Source organism: Nuphar pumila, chromosome 7 (genome assembly GCF_984573655.1).
Source record: "Nuphar pumila chromosome 7, dmNupPumi1.hap1.1, whole genome shotgun sequence".
NCBI lineage: Eukaryota > Viridiplantae > Streptophyta > Magnoliopsida > Nymphaeales > Nymphaeaceae > Nuphar > Nuphar pumila.
In genome coordinates this window covers 110,247,229-110,254,255 of record NC_143255.1, presented here as the reverse complement: position 1 = coordinate 110,254,255, position 7,027 = coordinate 110,247,229, and positions in this window count along the sequence as shown.

Below are 7,027 nucleotides of genomic sequence, written 5' to 3'. Positions count from 1 at the left end.
GAGGGAAGGAGGAGGCACGAACCTGCAGCTTGATTTCTGGCCAAGTAGAAACTGAAAGTGTGCAAAATCGGCACTCTTGTCAAACATCACTTTGCCATATTCATAAAAACTAATCAACCAAAACAAGGAGTTTGTGTCATATATTTGGGGAAAACCAACTTAATTTCTAGCATTCTATTTTTTGAAAAACTGTTTAATGCCCATTTCTTTTTTGAGAGAGGTTCAGGTCTGAGGTACCCCAGATGGATTGCCATTCCTGGATTGCTGATCTCTTAGATGAGTCCCACAAAAATTTCAGAGCCATTGATGTTATAGATGAACGACATCTACAACACAAAAAATAAACGCTTGAACACATGCAATGCCAAAAGCATGATTTTTGGGATGCGGTTCATCAGTGGAACCCCTGAACTGATCCCCACTCCTTTTTATTTTCTATAATATAATTTAAGGAAAATATTGCTGCACTCTAGAGTACTGTACCCTTCAGCAGAAACTCATCTCTGCAACTAGTTTTATTTGATCAATTTAAATCCACAGATTTATTCATGTTCTATAAAAATCCACTTATATAGCACAATCAGACTGTCTTAAACTAGTTTTGACAAAATTAGCCATAAAGATGGTATTCATAGGACTTGATCCCCCAAAAAATCAAGAAAATGTGAAAAAACAGGCTGTTTCTACTAGAGGGTATGGTGCAGTCGAGGGTACCCAATATTATTCCTATAATTTATTGGTTCATGCATTGATTGGCATCATCAAGGTATTTTTGTACATTTATAGAGAGATTACACCAAAAGGTGCTTTCATTCTCAATGTACAACTGACGTCTTTAATTTTATAGAAGTGATTGACCAACCCAGGTAGCGAATGTTAATGCAAAGAACTAATATGTTTTTTTCCAGATTTGTGAGGGACATAAAGAGACACGGTGAATGAATGACTGCACTCCTATTTATACATGTGCTTGTGTGTCATCTTCACCGTCCAGTGCATCAACCCACAAGGACCTAGTGCTCCTTTTGTACATTGTGAACGGTGAGGATATCAAATCATTTTTCTAAGGGCATGTTTGGAAACGAGAAAAATGCTCATAGGAAAAGAAAGTTTTGAGTATGAGAGTTTTTTATTTGAAAAGTTGTTTAAACAAAAGTTTTTCTCTTGTTTGTTTAGCATGAGAAAAACAAAGTGAAAAAATGAGAAAGGGGAGGAGGATGGTGGTGGTGATGGTGAGATGTGGTGAGACACGTGGTGGGGAGTGTAAAAGTAAATTTTCTTTTGGTAGGAAATATTCTTCGACCCCTTCTAGAGAAATGTTTCCTATCAAAAAGTATACCTTTTAGAAAAACTTTCTCAGCCAAAAAGTCTCTCATTTAGAAAGGTCAGAAAAGCCAAACGTTTGGAAAAAATAAACTCTCATAGGAAAAAAGTTTTTCCTATGAGAGTTTTGGATATGGTAAGTTTTCAAAAAGAAAGTTTTTCCCTTGTTTGTGTAGCATGAGGAAAACAGTGAAAAAATGTGAAAAATGAGAGGGAGAGGAGGAGGGTGGTGATGGTGATGGTGAGATAGTGGTGGTGGGGAGTGTAAAAATAAATTTTCTCTTGGTAGGAAACATTCCTCCATGGGGGTGGTATCAAAAAGTGTATTTTTTTTAGAAAAACTCTCTCTGCAGAAAAGTCTATCTCATTTGGTGGAAGGGTTGGAAAATCGGTACGGATTTTATATTTTGCGTCACTTTCCTTATATCTTTTTCGCTTCCAAACTTGCCCTAAAGTGATTTAGCTGATCACTTGGTCTGCTTCCAAACCATTTAAATAATTTTCATAAGGTTTTATTCACAAGTTCATGGCTTCTTAAGTTCATATCATGATTAAAAAAAAGAAATTATTAAAATAATTTAAGGGCATGATGTTCATCCCGAATGTTGCAAGGTCCCTTTGGAAAAAAAGAAAAAAGTCAATTAATTGCAATGTGCGTAAGCCTTCATACGTAGAAAGAGATATAATATATGTAGAGAGTGTTTCCAAAACAACAAAGAAAATGGAAAAAAACTTGCACAACATACGTTTTCTTTAGCTTAAAAAAGAAGCATGTTCAATCACTTAAGTGTTTCTATTTTTTTTTTTGAAAAGAACTTGAGAGTTTCTATTATGAAGACCAAGTTTTGAAACCGTGGCACTCGAATAACAACCTTTCATTTATTTTAAAAAATAGGCATGTTAGAGCACCTTAATGTTCCTATTACGAAGACCCAAGTTTATGATTAAAATGGTAAACACAATAACCTTTCATTTAGTTTAAAAAAAATAAGCATGCTCAACAAGGGACTAAACTCTGTAAGCTTTCATATCTAGGAAAAGCACACACATAATATAATAATACATGTAGAAAGAGACGCTTACAAAATGTGCCTTCCATATAGCTTAAAAAACAAGCTTGTTTAAGCAATTGAATACTCCTATTACCAAGAGAAACTGCATGACTTCAGTGTTAGTGATTACTAAATGCAAAAAAATAAATAAATTGGGAGTTCAGGAAATTATGTTTGATGTTAGCGTACTATCGGAAAAGTTGAACAAGATTATATATGTTATATTTTAAGTGGACTTTATATTTAACGTGCTTATCATGCAAAACATCATATATTATTACTCTCTTCATTAGAGACAAATTTCAAGGAAAAACCTCATCAATTTTACCTTGACATTCTTTGTATTCATTCTGTATTGGTCAGAAGGTACTTCTCTGTCTAAGCTGATTAGTGGGTAGCATGTATCCATCACACATCTATTCTCTCCCCCACACTTACGTGTACAACTATACATGTAGGTCCGAATTTGACCCAATTCCCTGCCCCAATTGAAATTATAAAATAAGGCCATGGTCATCATCAAGGAATAATGTTTCTTGAGACAACAGGCATATTCCTAATTGTTGGTTTACATTATTAATTCATAACTGGTCAGTAGCCTCTAAAATTGCACCTTGGCTTTCTTTTTTCTCTTTTTTTCTCAAACAATAAAATAAAATTGCACCATGCTCAGATGAAAAATTACTGTACAATTACAAGAAGGGTGCGTTTGAAAGCACTCGGCAGGGACTTTAAGGCTATGTTTGGAAACGGGTAGTCCGAGGGAGTTTGTGCATTTGGAAAAGTGGTAGCTGCCAAATCTACTCTTTAGTGTAAATATAATAGGGAGACAGTCTCACTTCCTCTCCTAAATGCATAAACTCTCATCCCAGCTGCCAGTTTGCACCAAGAAAGTTTGACCATGTATCTACCAAATGCATAAACTCCCATTCCAGCTGCCAAGTCCCAATCACTTAGTGAACCCCACAGTGCATTTCAAGTGCCCGAAAAAAAGTTGGTCACTTTTTCCGCATTATTAGGGAGAAGAAATACCTAAAAATGTGAAGGGTTTTTTCGAATAAGCCAATTCATTTGGGACCTTGCAGATCAATTCTTTTTCCTATTCAAAGATCAGCCTTTTGTCTCTGTGTTTTCACGTCGAGAATTTTTTGCAGATGAAGAGATGTCAAAAGGACTTATTACTTCCCAAACAAATCCTCCTACATCTATATATAAACGCTGGTTTATCAAGAATACGCAAGAAAAGCATGGTGGGTCTGTCTAGAGAATGATAATGCTAAACAAAAGTTGCATTAATAGCTTTGACATGGAAAGTAAACCATTCTCATTGGACTTTGTAGTCAATAATTAATATTTCTATCAATACCCTCCTAAAAACATCTATCAAAATTGAGATCCAAGAAAAAAAAAAGGCACAAAACTAACAATTTCTATGGTATTATTAATTAACATAAAAAAATCCTACTGGCCATGTCATTGCTTATATGTACAATATAAAACCTGGCTCCAACTTAGGGCTTGGTGAAGGTGTTCCACTAATTTTTTTGGAGAGAAAACCAGGTCAGGGAAGGCACCTTGGATGTCGTTAAAGGTCGTTGTCAGCCGTTCGTTTTTGGCCATTGCTGTCCATCTGAAACATGAACAACATTGGGGAGAAGAGTGGAGACCATCCAAGTGATGGGCATCTCTCTCATACAGGTTTGGATAACGTTCATATTGAGATCAATGGCATCCTAATGTATTGCCGTGATCAGAGCTCACTCTGACCTGATCCCATATCTTTTTTTTTAAAGCAAGTTTAACCCTATGTGACATACATGTTTTGTTTAGTATATTTTTTCGGGCAATTACTAGATGACCCTCATTTTTATTGGAAATACTATTGCTATCCACAAGTTAGAAAATATAACAAACATGACCAATTTACTGTTTACTTGACACTTTTGCCCTTTAAACATTTATTCATCTGATTTTTTAGGCGACAACTTACATGTCACCTGATTTTTTCCAGGAGACAATTTACATGGCACCTGATTTTTCTAGGTGACACTTATATGGTGCCAAGTTTTTTTTGGCAACAACATAGTCAAAATGGTTCGAAGAAGGCGCCTACTTTTGTAGGCCACAAGAGGGCAGAAGTGTAAAGTAAACAATAAGTAAGCACTACATTGTCCATATTTGTAATATTTTAAATAGTAAAATTGGCCATGTTTGCAATAAAATTTTTCAAGTTGCGTTCAAAACTAGAGGATTTGTGCCAAAAGAGAGTGCTATCTACATCATTGTCAGTTTTTTTTTTGATAGGCACAACGTGGGTTGGGCAGACCCCCACCAATTATACAATCATATCATAGGGATTTGAACTTGCAATGTCCCAACAAAAAGTGACGTGCACTAACTGCTCCTACCAAATAATTGGAGCCCCCGTTGGTTCTGTTTACCAAATTAAGATAGACATTTAAATTGTTTAATTAAAATTGAGTTCTGTATAGGATTTTCTAGTGATTAAAAATCCGACTGTAAAAACACTAAAATAAAAATTGGCGTTTTTTAATTGAACAACGACCCAACAGTTGATTCCTATTGAATCTACCATGTTAAATCCAGCTACAAGTTGGTATTTGATCAAAACAACTTGCAACAATGAGATCCAGGAGTGGCATGATGAAAGAATCTTACTTTGGGGATAACTGGATCCTAATAAGGTCTCAACAGCCCAAATTATGCCCCAGCATAGTGGAGTTTATCATCTTTATGTGGCTGGTGAACACAACTGAAAAATGAGATGAGTTGTTCATGGTTTAGGTTACACTCAGCTCGCAAACTGCTCACTCTAACCCGTAAAATAAGCATGATGAACCCAACATAAAGAACAAGAGTATTTAACTTGGCTCAGCTTCATATAGGTTCATTAAGTAGCAATAAACATATTTTAAATATATTCATATAGTGTAAAACATGACGTCAAGTGTTTTGCTTGCAAGCTCTAGGTTTACAACTTAAATCCTAATGCTCCAGCTGTGAAAGACTGTATTTTACAACAAATGAGCTCAAGCTGGTCTCAATAGGTCTAAAGTTCAATTCCTATACATCCAGCTTTCAGACAATGGTTTTTTTTTTGGGTGGATCAGTTAGCTTGTCGACAAGCAATGGAAAGGCAAGACACTGTTATCTCTAACATATCCATGACTGTGAGGTCCACGCACATGAGGCCCTCCCCTCCATCAAAACCTCAGAGGGACCGGATTTTCTCTTGAATATCAATATGAATAAAGCATTTGATACCATAGAGTGGGGCTGTTGAAGTGCTTTCATCATATGGTGTTGGGGGATAAATGGCTTTCATGGATGCAAGTGATCCTTGACTCGGCTTCGGTCCCCATAAATGTAAATGGAATTACAAGAGGGTTCTTTAAACCTTCACGTGGGGTTCGTCAAGGGGATCCCCTATCACCTCCCATTTTCATCTTGGCTATGCAGGGCCTCACCATGTTAGGCACGGTTGTTGAACACAGTCGGTTTAGAGGGATCAAATTGCCTGGCCTCATAAAATTTTTCCCATTTGTTATTTGCAGACCACATCCTGATATTTATGGAGGCCATAGAACAGAACCTTAATGATCTATGGCTCATTCTCAGGTGTTTTCTGACATATTCGGGCTGCGGATCAATGGAGCCAAGAGCCAAATCATGGTGTTTAACGATCCCAATGGAGAGCTGTGCCCAATGGTGCAATTGATCGTTGAATGTTCTATTGGTTCTTTCCCTATCCAATACTGGAATACGGGGGTCACTAGAGAACAATTATAGTCGTTGGTTGAAGATCGTATAAGAAGGAAGTTGGAACCGTGGTCAGCGGAGCTCATCTCACTAGCAGGACAGATCACTTTCGTAAAGCGCATGCTCATCACCTTGGCACCACCACTTGTAGATCATTTTTTCATCTTCCTAGCAAAGCAAATAAGAGGCCTATTCATATCTTCCAAAAATTCATTTGGAAGGGGAATATTGTGGGATCATGTTGCTCCTTGCTCAAGTGGGATCGATTTGCTTGTTCGTTGGTGGTGGATTATTTGTACCGATCAGGGTACGGTGGCTTCAGTGATGAGGGTCAAGTACAGGCTCTTCAGTTGGCCGTGGCAGTGAATAGAGGACTAAAGATGGAAGAAGGGTTAAGGGGTTGGTTGAAAGTTTTTTTTACATATTTCTACAAAAAGTTCGGGTTAAGCACGAGGATGGGGGGAAGACTAGTTTCTGGTGGGACGCATGGTTGGTCGAGCAGCCTTTGCCAGACACATTCTCTAGGCTTTTCCAGGTGATCTTAGGATCGAACAAACCGTTGGCAATGTGGACTGTGAAGGATGGAATATTGTACTTAGGAGGTCTCCCAATCATGGGATTTTGCAGCGTGAGAGTTTATAAAAACACGTAAATGAAAAAATTTCTTTGTTCTTAGTTTATCAATTAACACTGTATATATAGACTGCAGAAGTTAAGGAGATGACCATAAATTGAAGAGATAATGATAAACAGTTACAAGACAATCTCAATCTCAAAGTACAATCTCAATGCTCAAAGTTTCCTTCGGTTAAGGAGACTTGATCGGATAAGGTTAGGTATAGATCTAGATCAATAAGGTCTAGACCTTATCC